Source organism: Nerophis ophidion, linkage group LG04 (genome assembly GCF_033978795.1).
Source record: "Nerophis ophidion isolate RoL-2023_Sa linkage group LG04, RoL_Noph_v1.0, whole genome shotgun sequence".
Classification (NCBI taxonomy): domain Eukaryota; kingdom Metazoa; phylum Chordata; class Actinopteri; order Syngnathiformes; family Syngnathidae; genus Nerophis; species Nerophis ophidion.
Window position 1 is genome coordinate 10,730,043 of NC_084614.1, and position 14,280 is coordinate 10,744,322.

The following is a 14,280-nucleotide window of genomic DNA, read 5'->3' on the forward strand; positions in this document are numbered from 1 at the left end:
GGTACACCGAAACCCCCTTACCGAAACGGTTCAATACAAATACACGTACCGTTACACCCCTACCGGACACACAAAAACACTTCCTCATTGTCCGCCAATCACCTTTTAGGTACAGACGGTGTGTTTGAAACATGGGAAAAACTGACAAATCCAAACCCCACGAACATAAAATCATTACCACCGGTTGGTTGTTACCGTTTGAATTGATATATATAGCCTACTATTTGCACAGTATTGAAAAGTGATGTACCAAAAAATTGACCACCAAAAAATACTTTAATCACTAAAACCTCACGTCATTGTCTGGAATGTTGTCACATTGCCATGTGGATGCAATTTTTACATATATTGCAGATATAACCAAGGACAGCCATTTACAAAATGTGCAAATATTAAGAGGACAGTGGCGGCTTTTAAGAAGAAACAGTCCAACTGGAGCAACAGCACAAAACAAGTGTGACGTCATGCTTGCAACTCTCTTCTTTCCTCAAGGACATCGAGGGACAGAAGTAGAGTCTCTAAACACGAGTACATTGTTCTCAATGTACTCGTGTTTATAACAATGTACTGGTGTCAACACCATAAGAAGATGCTAGATTTGCTGCTAGTTGTTTTTAATTTTAAAAAGTAATTAAAAGTCTGTAAACACAAAAAGTACCTTGTAGAAAAAGCAGCAACAATTAAAAATATGGCAAAAGGATTTTAAAAACATGTTAAAGGCCTACTGAAATCAATGATGAAATATTAACATTGCAACACATGCCAATACGGCCTTTTTAGTTTACTAAATTACAATTTTAAATTTCCCGGGAGTTGCGTCTTGAAAACGTCGTGTAATGATGAGGTGTACGCAAGACGTCACAGGTTTTAAGGAAATATGAGCGCTGCACACACACACAGCTAAAAGTCATCTGCTTTTAACGGCATAATTACACAGTATTTTGGAGATCTGTGTTGCTGAATCTTTTGCAATTTGTTCAATTAATAGTGATATGTTTAAATATCACTAGCCTTTAGCCACATAAACACACGGGGATTCCTTGCTTAAAATTCCTGGAGGTGAAATTTTCCTATGGATCAGAGCGCGGTCAAGCCAACATGAATCCCTACCAAATGTCAACCAGCAGGTTTCGGTGGGAAAATTGTGGTTAAAAAGTCAGTTCTTACCGGAGAAAAGCTGAGCTTGTGCCATCCATATCTGCCGTCGACTCCCCTGAGACACTGCGCGTCAAGACACCCGTGGAGACACCCTTCCGACTATCAGCTACTATTTAACTCACTAAAACACTAGCAATACAATAGAAAGATAAGGGATTTCCCAGAATTATCCTAGTAAATGTCTCTAAAAACATAGGAATCCGTCCCTTATTTTTTTTTCTAGTCCGTCGCTATCAATATCCTCAAACACAAATCTTTCATCCTCGCTCAAATTAATGGGGAAATTGTCGTTTTCTCGGTCCGAATAGCACTTTTTGTTGGAGGCTCCCATTAAAAATAATGTGAATATGTGAGGAGCCATCAACATGTGACGTCATCGTCTGCGACTTCCAGTAGAGGCAGGGCATTTCTCTTAACACCGAAAGTTGCAAACTTTATCGTGGATGTTCTCTACTAAATCCTTTCAGCAAAAATATGGCAATATTGCGAAATGATCAAGTATGACACACAGAATGGACCTGCTATCCCCGTTTAATAAGAAAATCTCATTTCAGTAGGCCTTAAATACAAATTAATAACAGCTTTGTTTTAAATGTATGTATAATTTTTTTCAGCCTTTTTTTAAAGAAAATCAAAGCATCCATCCATTTTGTACCGTTTGTCCCTCTCGGGGTCACGGGGGGTGCCTATCTCAGCTGCACTTGGGGGGAAGGCAGGGTACATCCTGGACAAGTGGCCAGCTCATGACAGTGCCAACACAGTTAGCAATTATTGTTTTTATACAGTGTTTTTTATCTACAATTTTATCGAAAAGGCATGCTACATTTTAAACTTGTGTAGTTTTTCGGGCCCAAGCAACAATTAAATTCACTTCTATTAATTTCAGTGGGAGACCTTGAGAAGTGTTTTGAGTTAAGAGCTTGGTTATTAGGGATGTATATGCTTAATTAGTTAGGATTGTACCCTATTTGAGAACAAGAGAAAAAGAAAAAAAGAACACGGATATCACAATTTATTGATGTCTGCAAAGTTAGGGAGTTCATTTTCATTTATTGTTCATCCATCCATCCATCCATCATCTTCCGCTTATCCGAGGTCGGGTCGCGGGGGCAACAGCCTAAGCAGGGAAACCCAGACTTCCCTCTCCCCAGCCACTTCGTCTAGCTCTTCCCGGGGGATCCCGAGGCGTTCCCAGGCCAGCCGGGAGACATAGTCTTCCCAACGTGTCCTGGGTCTTCCCCGTGGCCTCCTACCGGTTGGACGTGCCCTAAACACCTCCCTAGGGAGGCGTTCGGGTGGCATCCTGACCAGATGCCCGAACCACCTCATCTGGCTCCTCTCGATGTGAAGGAGCAGCGGCTTTACTTTGAGTTCCTCCCGGATGGCAGAGCTTCTCACCCTATCTCTAAGGGAGAGCCCCGCCACACGGCGGAGGAAACTCATTTCGGCCGCTTGTACCCGTGATCTTATCCTTTCGGTCATGACCCAAAGCTCATGACCATAGGTGAGGATGGGAACGCAGATCGACCGGTAAATTGAGAGCTTTGCCTTCCGGCTCAGCTCCTTCTTCACCACAACGGATCGGTACAACGTCCGCATTACTGAAGACGCCGCACCGATCCGCCTGTCGATCTCACGATCCACTCTTCCCTCACTCGTGAACAAGACTCCTAGGTACTTGAACTCCTCCACTTGGGGCAGGGTCTCCTCCCCAACCCGGAGATGGCACTCCACCCTTTTCCGGGCGAGAACCATGGACTCGGACTTGGAGGTGCTGATTCTCATTCCGGTCGCTTCACACTCGGCTGCGAACCGATCCAGCGAGAGCTGAAGATCCCGGTCAGATGAAGCCATCAGGACCACATCATCTGCAAAAAGCAGAGACCTAATCCTGCGGTTACCAAACCGGAACCCCTCAACGCCTTGACTGCGCCTAGAAATTCTGCCCATAAAAGTTATGAACAGAATGGGTGACAAAGGACAGCCTTGGCGGAGTCCAACCCTCACTGGAAATGTGTTCGACTTACTGCCGGCAATGCGGACCAAGCTCTGGCACTGATCGTACAGGGAACGGACCGCCACAATAAGACAGTCCGATACCCCATACTCTCTGAGCACTCCCCACAGGACTTCCCGAGGGACACGGTCGAATGCCTTCTCCAAGTCCACAAAGCACATGTAGACTGGTTGGGCAAACTCCCATGCACCCTCAAGAACCCTGCCGAGAGTATAGAGCTGGTCCACAGTTCCACGACCAGGACGAAAACCACACTGTTCCTCCTGAATCCGAGGTTCGACTATCCGACGTAGCCTCCTCTCCAGTACACCTGAATAAACCTTACCGGGAAGGCTGAGGAGTGTGATCCCACGATAGTTGGAACACACCCTCCGGTCCCCCTTCTTAAAGAGAGGAACCACCACCCCGGTCTGCCAATACAGAGGTACCGCCCCCGATGTCCACGCGATGCTGCAAAGTCTTGTCAACCAAGACAGCCCCACAGCATCCAGAGCCTTAAGGAACTCCGGGCGGATCTCGTCCACCCCTGGGGCCTTGCCACCGAGGAGCTTTTTAACTACCTCAGCGACCTCAGCCCCAGAAATAGGAGAGTCCACCACAGATTCCCCAGGCACTGCTTCCTCATAGGAAGACGTGTTGGTGGGATTGAGGAGGTCTTCGAAGTATTCCTTCCACCTAGCCACAACATCCGCAGTCGAGCTCAGCAGAACACCATCCGCACCATACACGGTGTTGATAGTGCACTGCTTCCCCTTCCTGAGGCGGCGGACGGTGGTCCAGAATCGCTTCGAAGCCGTCCGGAAGTCGTTTTCCATGGCTTCCCCGAACTCTTCCCATGTCCGAGTTTTTGCCTCCGCGACCGCTGAAGCTGCACACCGCTTGGCCTGTCGGTACCTGTCCACTGCCTCCGGAGTCCTATGAGCCAAAAGGACCCGATAGGACTCCTTCTTCAGCTTGACGGCATCCCTCACCGCTGGTGTCCACCAAGGGGTTTTAGGATTGCCGCCCCGACAGGCACCAACTACCTTGCGGCCACAGCTCCGATCTGCCGCCTCGACAATAGAGGTGCGGAACATGGTCCACTCGGACTCAATGTCCAGCACCTCCCTCGTGACATGTTCAAAGTTCTTCCGGAGGTGGGAATTGAAACTTTTTCTGACAGGAGACTCTGCCAGACGTTCCCAGCAGACCCTCACAATGCGTTTGGGCCTCCCAGGTCTGTCCGGCATCCTCCCCCACCATCGCAGCCAACTCACCACCAGGTGGTGATCGGTGGAAAGCTCCGCCCCTCTCTTCACCCGAGTGTCCATAACATGAGGCCGCAAATCCGATGACACAACTACAAAGTCGATCATGGAACTGCGGCCTAGGGTGTCCTGGTGCCAAGTGCACATATGGACACCCTTATGTTTGAACATGGTGTTTGTTATGGACAAACTGTGACGAGCACAAAAGTCCAATAACAAAACACCACTCGGGTTCAGATCCGGGCGGCCATTCTTCCCAATCACGCCTCTCCAGGTTTCACTGTCGTTGCCAACGTGAGCGTTGAAGTCTCCCAGTAGGACAAGGGAATCACCCGGGGGAGCACTTTCCAGTACTCCCTCGAGTGTGCCCAAAAAGGGTGGGTACTCTGAACTGCTGTTTGGTGCATAAGCACAAACAACAGTCAGGACCCGTCCCCCCACCCGAAGGCGGAGGGAGGCTACCCTTTCGTCCACCGGGTTAAACTCCAACGTACAGGCTTTGAGCCGGGGGGAAACAAGAATTGCCACCCCAGCCCGTCGCCTCTCACTGCCGGCAACGCCAGAGTGGAAGAGGGTCCAATCCCTCTCGAGAGAAGTGGTTCCAGAGCCCTTGCTGTGCGTCGAAGTGAGTCCGACTATATCCAGCCGGAATTTCTCGACTTCGCGCACTAGCTCAGGCTCTTTCCCCCCCAGTGACGTGACGTTCCACGTCCCAAGAGCTAGCTTCTGTAGCCGAGGATTGGACCGCCAAGTGCCCTGCCTTCGGCTGTCGCCCAGCTCACAATGCACCCGACCTCTATGGCCCCTGCTATGGGTGGTGAGCCCATTGGAGGGGTGACCCACGTTGCCTCTTCGGGCTGTGCCCGGCCGGGCCCCATGGGAACAGGCCCGGCCACCAGGCGCTCGCCATCGTGCCCCACCTCCGGGCCTGGCTCCAGAGGGGGGCCCCGGTGACCCGCGTCCGGGCGAGGGAAATCTGGGTCCATGATGTTTCTTCTTCATAAAGGTCTTCGAGCTGCTCTTTGTCTGATCCCTCACCTAGAACCTGTTTGCCTTGGGAGACCCTACCATGGGGCTTTATGCCCCCGGACAACATAGCTCCTAGGATCATTGGGACACGCAAACTCCTCTACCACGATAAGGTTGCAGCTCAATTAACTGAAAATAAATATTGATCATAGGCCTAGACCAGGGGTCGGCAACCTGCGGCTCCGGAGCCGCATGCGGCTCTTTGGCCACTCTGATGTGGCTCAGCTGCACAATCGCCGACCCCCCCGGTTGTTACGGGGGGATTCCGATTCTCGGAGCCTCTTCCGGACATCACGCGGGGTCAACATTCTCTGATTTTCACTCGGACAATAATATTGAGGGAGTGCCGTGATGGCTTTATTTTTAACGTCCTCTACAACATGTCATCGCGCCCGCCTTTCCGCCATGCTATTTGCGTGCCGACCAGACGGGTGCATTTCGCTGCTTCTATCGTCATATGTACGAGATTGCAAGGCATACCAGGTGATACAGAGTACACTGAAGGTTGTGATACAAACAACTTTAACACTCTTACTAATATGTTCCACACTGTGAACCCACACCAAACTAGAGTGACAAACAGGTTTTGGGAGAACATCCTCACCGTAACACAACATAAACGCAACATAACAATTACCCAGAATGCCATGCATCCATGACTCATTCAGGCTATATTATACACCCCCACCCCCCCGTCCCCCGCGCCCCCAACCCCGCCCACCTCAACCGACGCACGGAGGGGGGTTAAATGCGTCATCCCATAGCTTGTGTTTCTAAATTGTTTTTTTTATTTTTTATAATATAGCGTTAACAAAACGTCTGTATTTTTATGATATAGCGTTATATTTTCATAATATAGCATTAACAAAACGTCTGTATTAATCATGACCCCGGAAGTAAATGGGGAGGGAAGTTTTTTGTAGGGGGGAAGAAATTTGGCGTGACAGAACCATATAATATTTTTTTAACACTGAATACAATGCATGCATTTTTAATTAATAACAACGTTTTTAGAGTAAAATAAGTCTCCTAATATTTTTAATAACATTTTTTATTTTGAAGCTAACCAATAATAAATAAAATACTTCCTACCAATAATGTTACTTCTTGAACAGGTGGGGTAGGAAATGGATGGATTAAAATGCATGAGAATGTTTTATATTTTGAACGTTACTTTTAACACTGTGATTACCAGCAACATTTTTCATTACTTATTGTGTTAAAGGCCTACTGAAATGCGATTTTTCTTATTTAAACGGGGACAGCAGGTCCATTCTATGTGTCATACTTGATCATTTCGCGATATTGCCATATTTTTGCTGAAAGGATTTAGTAGAGAACATCCACGATAAAGTTTGCAACTTTCGGTGCTAAGAGAAACGCCCTACTTCTACCGGAAGTCACAGACGATGACGTCACATGTTGATGGCTCCTCACATATTCACATTGATTTTAATGGGAGCCTCCAACACAAACAGCTTTCCGGACCGAGAAAACGACAATTTCCCCATTAATTTGAGCGAGGATGAAAGATTTGTGTTTGAGGATATTGATAGCGACGGACTAGAAAAAAGAAAAAAAAAAAACGCGATTGCATTGAGACGGATTCAGATGTTTTTAGACACATTTACTAGGATAATTCTGGGAAATCCCTTATCTTTCTGTTGTGTTGCTAGTGTTTTAGTGAGTTTAACAGTACCTGATAGTCGGAAGTGTACGTCCACAGGGGGGGTTGACGCGCAGTGTCTCAGGGAAGTCGACGGCAGCTGTATGGGCGGCACAAGCTCAGCTGATATCCGGTAAGAAGCGACTTTTTAACCACAATTTTCTAACCGAAACCTGCTGGTTGACATTCGGTTGGGATCCATGTCCGCTCTGATCCATAGTAAAGTTTCACCTCCGTGAATTTTAAACAAAGAATCACCGTGTGTTTGTGTGGCTAAAGGCTATAGCTTCCCAACTCCGTCTTTCTACTTTGACTTCTCCATCATTAATTGAACAAATTGCAAAAGATTCAGCAACACAGATCTCCAAAATACTGTGTAATTATGCCAGTAAAGCAGACGACTTTTAGCTGTGTGTGTACGCAGCGCTCATATTCATAACAGCCCGTGACGTCAAGCGTACACGTCATCATTACGCAACGTTTTCAAGAAAAAACTCCCGGGAAATTTAAAATTACAATTTAGTAAACTAAAAAGGCCGTATTGGCATGTGTTGCAATATTAATATATCCTCATTGATAAATAAACTATCAGACTGCGTGGTGGGTAGTAGTGGGTTTCAGTAGGCCTTTAAGCAATATCAGCTAAGATTTATCTGAGAGCCTGATGCAGTCATGAGAGCCTAATGCAGTCATCATAAGAGCCACACCTGGCTCTAGAGCCATAGGTTCCTTACCCCTGGCCTAGACCAATAGGGCACCCTACTATTTAGCAAAGGCAACATTGATAGGTGGTCCACCTGGGCTTACCTGGGCTGAAGCACAGGAACCCCCATATTGACAGCGGAATGCAATGACCGACAGCTCTGCTTTATATAACAACCGTGTACCCTATCCCTCTCACACCTGCCTTGTTTTTTTCCTACTGCTAAACTCCTTGTGGTCCATTATGACTTCTTGGAATTAGCCGTGCACACACTGACCCACATTTGGGGAAACGGCAACAGGGAAGTTGTAAAAAGCAGCAAAAACATAGGAAGTGCCTGGAGTGGGGTGAAAGTAAAGTTTAGCTTGTTGCTTTGATTGGAAGGGATTTTAAATGTCATCTTCTGGTATGGCTACAGTTATTTTACACGCACACACCCGGCTCCTTCTTCCATGAAAATAAATGGTTTCTAAAGTCGGAGTCAGACAAGCTAATCCGCTGTTTTGCTGGCAAGAGGAGACTCCTGCGTGTCATTTATTTGATGACCCGCAACACTATACTCGTTTTACAGCAGGGTGTCTCCCGACGCCAAATAGTACAGAATGAGATTGTACATTAAAAAAAAAAGAAACACGTGTTAAAGATTACAAGCTGTCCCCTCCTCCTGGTGCCTACCGCTTCTTGCTGTTGTCGACTATCGAGCTACCAGCTGACCTACTTTCTCTCCTCTCTGCCGCTCGCTGCTGCTGACAAGCCCGCAGAGGATGGTGGAGGCAGCCTGCGAAGCTCGCGGATGGCCAAGCGCTTCGAGTGGACTTTTGCGGTCAGAACCGAGCCAGGCGGCGTGTCCCCCCCTAATAAATGCGTCGTAATAACTTGTTATGTAATTGAACGCTTTTGGCGACGCAGCCATACAAACGCATACAAACCCCCCGAAAGACCCACATCGGTGCCGCTCTTTTAGGCGTGGATGTTTGTTTTCTGTCGGACTCCCTTTTTCCTTTCAAGGTATGTGGCTTTTCCTTACAGGTTTAGCGGTACAGTTGGTAAATTCAAATGGGCGTGAAAGATGAGATCTTTTCTGAGACTTGGTTAATTCTTTACAGGAGACACCTAGTGTGTCAACTATGATTTCATATACACGCAGGACACTTCCATTTTGCACTTGATCTCACACTACACATGTGTATATCGAACCATGCAATGTTGTCATATTTTGCCTTTCTTACCTCACTAAATAGAAGTATTAAATGAGAAAGAACGCTCAGCATGATGCATATGTCCACAAATCTCCCCTGACTGAGTTATTTGTGTAGTGCTAGCCAATGAGCTTAAAGCCACGGTCTGACAGCATTGTCCAGCACAGGTCTGAAGGCAGCTGGCGCGTAGAAATTATAATACTACATTTAATTTATGCGCAAGGTCACTTAATAATATGCAATATGCAACTATTAAAACCGCAAAAGATAATGAACAAAGAACAGTGTAGAGGCAGTTACAGCCAGTATGCAATTTTGAACAGGAGGGTTTTGAGTCTGGATTTAAAGGTATGAAGGGAGTAAATGTTGCAAATGTCTGATGGTAAAAGAGTTTGTAGTGCCACATTGCAAAAATAAAATTGGCCTAAAAAACTGAGATAAAAAGGGTAGAGATAGGTAAAAGATGTCTCTTGAGTGTTTGGCACACTCACTGGCTGTATTGACACCGCACTGTGGCTGTTTTATAATAGCCATCTGCTGGATTAAAAAAAGTCACTACATCTCACCTGTAAATAAATTCCATCCATCCATCCATCCATTTTCTACCGCTTATTCCCTTTCGGGGTCGCGGGGGGCGCTGGCGCCTATCTCAGCTACAATCGGGCGGAAGGCAGGGTACACCCTGGACAAGTCGCCACCTCATCGCAGGGCCAACACAGATAGACAGACAACATTCACACTCACATTCACACACTAGGGCCAATTTAGTGTTGCCAATCAACCTATCCCCAGGTGCATGTCTTTGGAAGTGGGAGGAAGCCGGAGTACCCGGAGGGAACCCACGCATTCACGGGGAGAACATGCAAACTCCACACAGAAAGATCCCAAGCCTGGATTTGAACCCAGGACTGTAAATAAATTCATAGTTCTCAAATATAATTGTTTTATTTGATTAGATTTTTCAATGAATAGCTGCGCTGAAAGGAATATGAAACAGCTCAACTCTGGTCAATGAGCCAAATAGTAAACAGGAAAAACAACATTTACCTTATTTGGTGCTGCATGATCAAAGTGACTCCAAAATTTTCCCTTTTTGTTAGTTAATTTAGATCGATGTTGGTGACTACTTAGACCGATTTTTTTATTTAATTTAATTGTATTCTTTTATTTTTTTCTCCCATCCCCCAACCCCCTGTTTACCTGTATCTCACCTTTTTTGTAAGGGGCGCCGGAAGTCGGCAGACCCGTCAGCGATCCTGTTCTGTCTTCCTGTAATGTTGGTCTGAACTTGAATGGGATTCTCCTTAAAATTATAATTTTCCTGAAGGAACTCTCCTGAAGGAATAAAGTATTATCTATCTATCTATCTATCTATCTATCTATCTATCTATCTATCTATCTATCTATCTGTCTGTCTGTCTGTCTGTCTGTCTGTCTGTCTGTCTGTCTGTCTGTCTGTCTGTCTGTCTGTCTGTCTGTCTGTCTGTCTGTCTGTCTGTCTGTCTGTCTGTCTGTCTGTCTGTCTGTCTGTCTGTCTGTCTGTCTGTCTGTCTGTCTGTCTGTCTGTCTGTCTGTCTGTCTGTCTGTCTGTCTGTCTGTCTGTCTGTCTATCTATCTATCTATCTATCTATCCATCTTATCTATCTATCTATTTATCTACAAGGGAGTAAGACCCGAAAAAAGTACTTCCTAACAAACATAGTTTGGTGCTTCACAGTCAAATGACAGCAGTTGTATCGATTAAATGTTTTTTTTTCTTAAAATCACACAAACATTGAGGACACAGTACCACTGCATGTGTTTCATACGGCATTGATGCTGCAGTATCGTTTGACTTTTCACTATGAATATTTGTCTTTAACTTAGTGCCAATCACATTTTTAAATCAAATTCAATGGCAGTATATTATATAATTTTTCATCACCTTAAAAAAAAACAACTCCAAATTTTGACACAAAAGTAATTTGACCAACTGAATTTCATCCAGGAACCTTTTCAAAATATTTTACTTGAAAGCAAGTTTTGAGCAGTTGCAGTTGGCTCACTGACCATAAAGCAACCTGCTCTGCCTTTCAGGTAAACAAACCATCCGCGATTAAGGTAGCGATCATTTTTTGTGACTAATTGCATGAGATAAGGTAGGCCTGCGAGATATACAGTAGCTGAACACTGTATCACCATTTAAGTGTATTATTGTTATTATATTATATATAATATTATATTATTATTTTGGCAGCATGGTTGAACAGGGGTTAGTGCTTGTGCCTCACAGTAAGAAGGTCCTGGGTTCGATCCCAGAGCTCGGGATCTTTCTGTGTGGAGTTTGCATGTTCTCCCCGTGACTGCGTAGGTTCTCTCCGGGTACTCCGGTTACCTCCCAAGACATGCACCTGGATAGGCTGATTAGCCACATTAAATTGTCCAAAGTGTGTCAAAGTGACTGTAAATGTTGTCTAAAAATGTATAAGTAGCTCCCCATATCTTGTTTATTTTTGTAGGTGGCCTGCTGTGAAAAATGTTTTGGACACCCTAGTTTACACCATTGCAAACAAAAGTTATACACATGTTGTTTACCTGATCCCTCCCCGGTAAAATGACAAATAATGTAGTTTCATTGCAAACACACACACATATACACACACACATTGTTAAACTAGACTCATGTGCAGGTGTCCCTAATGTTGTGGCCAGTGAGTGTTTCAGTTCACAGGCGACATTAGGAGGCCCGGTTATGAGGTTGACATAACCCATTCCTCCCACACCCCCGGGCTGCCACCTGATGTAATTCATGGCAAAACGCAGAGGTGAGATTCGTCATTGTGACACCACAAACACAGGATGATAAATGGTGGGGGGAGAAAAAAATCACTCCATGGTTTGTCAAGCTGACCTGGGGTTGGGCTGGTTGTGTTAAGTCTCCCTGCGGATCCACTTGTGTCAGCCTTGAGCACAGGTTGTTCCACGCCAGAGGTTCCCACCCCTTCTGTTGGGTGACATATTGAGTGTGGAGAGGCGGGGTCAACCTTTGGCCCTACCACTGTTACTCATTCCAAGTGTTCCTGTGCCCTTAATATCAATCCCAACCTATTTCTGTGTACGTACATGTATAGCGCATGTACTGTATGCATTCAGGGGAGGAATGTGCAAAGATAGCACACAATTACGTGTCAGTTGGCACCCATAATCCTAACATGACTGATTATCAGATGTGCACGCTTGACGGCAACATAAACAAACTTGATTAGACAGGTACACCAGCAATACAAGAGCTGTAATGCGTAAAAAACCCTCTATATGACTTAATTAGGGGTTAGAAATCTATGCTTTTGTTCATAGTTTTCTTATATTTCACATATGTCCACAACATACAGTACATATCAGCCTTACAGCATGACATACATGGGATTGCTTGGCCTTGATGCAGGTCTGTGCTGTATGTCGTTTTGTTAGTGTTTGTAAACAATAACAAAATCGAATTAGAGAAATTAAAAATATTGACCAAATTACTCATTTATTGATCATACTGTGTACTGATATGTCGACGCCACCAATTTATGTATTGATCAGTCTTTCTCTTATCTTACGTGTCTGACTCTGTACTGACTGTGACAATGCTAACACACCAAGAGTTGTTGTTATATTACCCTCTTTTTAATCCAAACTTTTATTAATCTACTTGTTTTTTTCTTAGTAATAGCTGCTTACTGTGTGCTGTAACAAGGTTTTATCCACACTTCTTAAACTTTACAGAGCACCTATTTCTTGGTTTTGCATAAAGCCTCACTCCTACCCACTTCTCCAAAGTGGGCTGTCTAAGGGTGGAGGACAGGGTAAAACAACTTGCTCTGAGCCTAGTCTATGAAATCCTCTACACCTCCTTGATACCGAAGTACATGTCAAACTACTTCCAAAACGTAAATGACCGCCATAACCACAGCACCAGTGGGAGCTCCACAAACCATGTTAAACCCAGATTCCGATTTAACAAAGGTCTTAACTCATTCTCCTTCTATGCCACATCAATATGGAATGCACTCCCAACAGGTGTAAAAGAAAGGGCATCTCTATCCGCCTTCAAAACCGCACTAAAAGAACACCTCCAGGCAACTTCAACCCTAGTCTAGCACCCTACATCCACCTCCCCGGATTGTAAATAATCAAAAGTATATACTTGTTATGCTTTCTGAACTCACTATGTTCACTGCTCACTGTATATATCCTACCAAGTCAGACCTACACTGTTTCAATGTCCATTTCTCAGTTGATACAATTGTTGATGACTGAAGTGCTGATATCAACCACACCAACCCCCTCACTTTCCACCCCCGAATTGCAAACAATGTAAATAATTCAATGTACATATTCTGATGATTAACTTGTTTGATGACTGTATTATGCTGATAATATATATTTTAACCATAAATTGATTTACGTGACCCCGACTTAGACAATTTGAAAAACGTATTCTGGTGTTACCATTTAGTGGTATGGAATATGTACTGTCCAATCTACTAATGAAAGTTTCAATCAAGCAAAAAAAAATCTAGTTTAGCGGTTAGCATGCCTGCTCCTTGCTTGCTCTCGGTGTATAACATGTTTGGCCTTGTCCTACAGCAAAATCGATACTTAAGCTAGTAAGAAATGTCGTTTATTTGCCGTAATGGAGGTGATTATTATTAGCTTAGGGACGTGGCTTCACACTGTGTATGGAGACACATAAATAACTGCTAGATTGTCAGCCAGGGGGGGCTAATAAGAATATTAAAAAACATGATGGAGTTACATTTTAAACTTATCTTTGTTTGGATTTGATTGACCGTGTTGTTTTTTTCAGACACAACGCTCCAAAGGTTGTTTTGAAGGCATAACAAGTAGTGCACCTCCACTGCTCTGTGGAATGACTTTATCTGCAAGCAGCGTGTTTAAACAGCTCTAATCCTTATAAGGTAAACAGCGCTTAGCTTTATTATCTGCTGTATGCAGTGGACCTAGTGACTGACTATAAACCAGTGTTTATGTCAACATCGTGTTTGTTGGATCTTAATGTACAGCACGGTATGCACATGCACATTCTGTGTACGTCACCAGCGTGATGAACTATAATTTGATTTCGACTCACTTACATGAACATTTTTGCAATGCTAATGATGTCAAACATGGAACTAACTATGGTGTCACTGGAAAAGTGATGTGAGCCACTGTGGTAGATTTCATGGCCATGTCCCAGTCTTTAATGCATTCAACTTTTTTACTCATAGCCA

General features: G+C 44.8%; 1 protein-coding gene across 6 annotated transcripts in view; it reads left to right on the plus strand.

The window, feature by feature from the left end:
- Positions 1-14,280, plus strand: part of LOC133550893 (neuronal PAS domain-containing protein 2-like) — a 123,652-nt gene that overhangs the window by 62,468 nt on the left and 46,904 nt on the right. The window contains exon 1 of one of the 6 annotated variants that reach the window (XM_061897018.1): positions 8,535-8,828. The exons of the other annotated variants lie outside the window; for them this stretch is intronic. The gene's annotated coding sequence lies outside the window, so the exon portion shown is untranslated. Of the gene's footprint in view, positions 1-8,534; positions 8,829-14,280 lie in introns of those variants that run through there. 6 annotated transcript variants of the gene reach the window in all.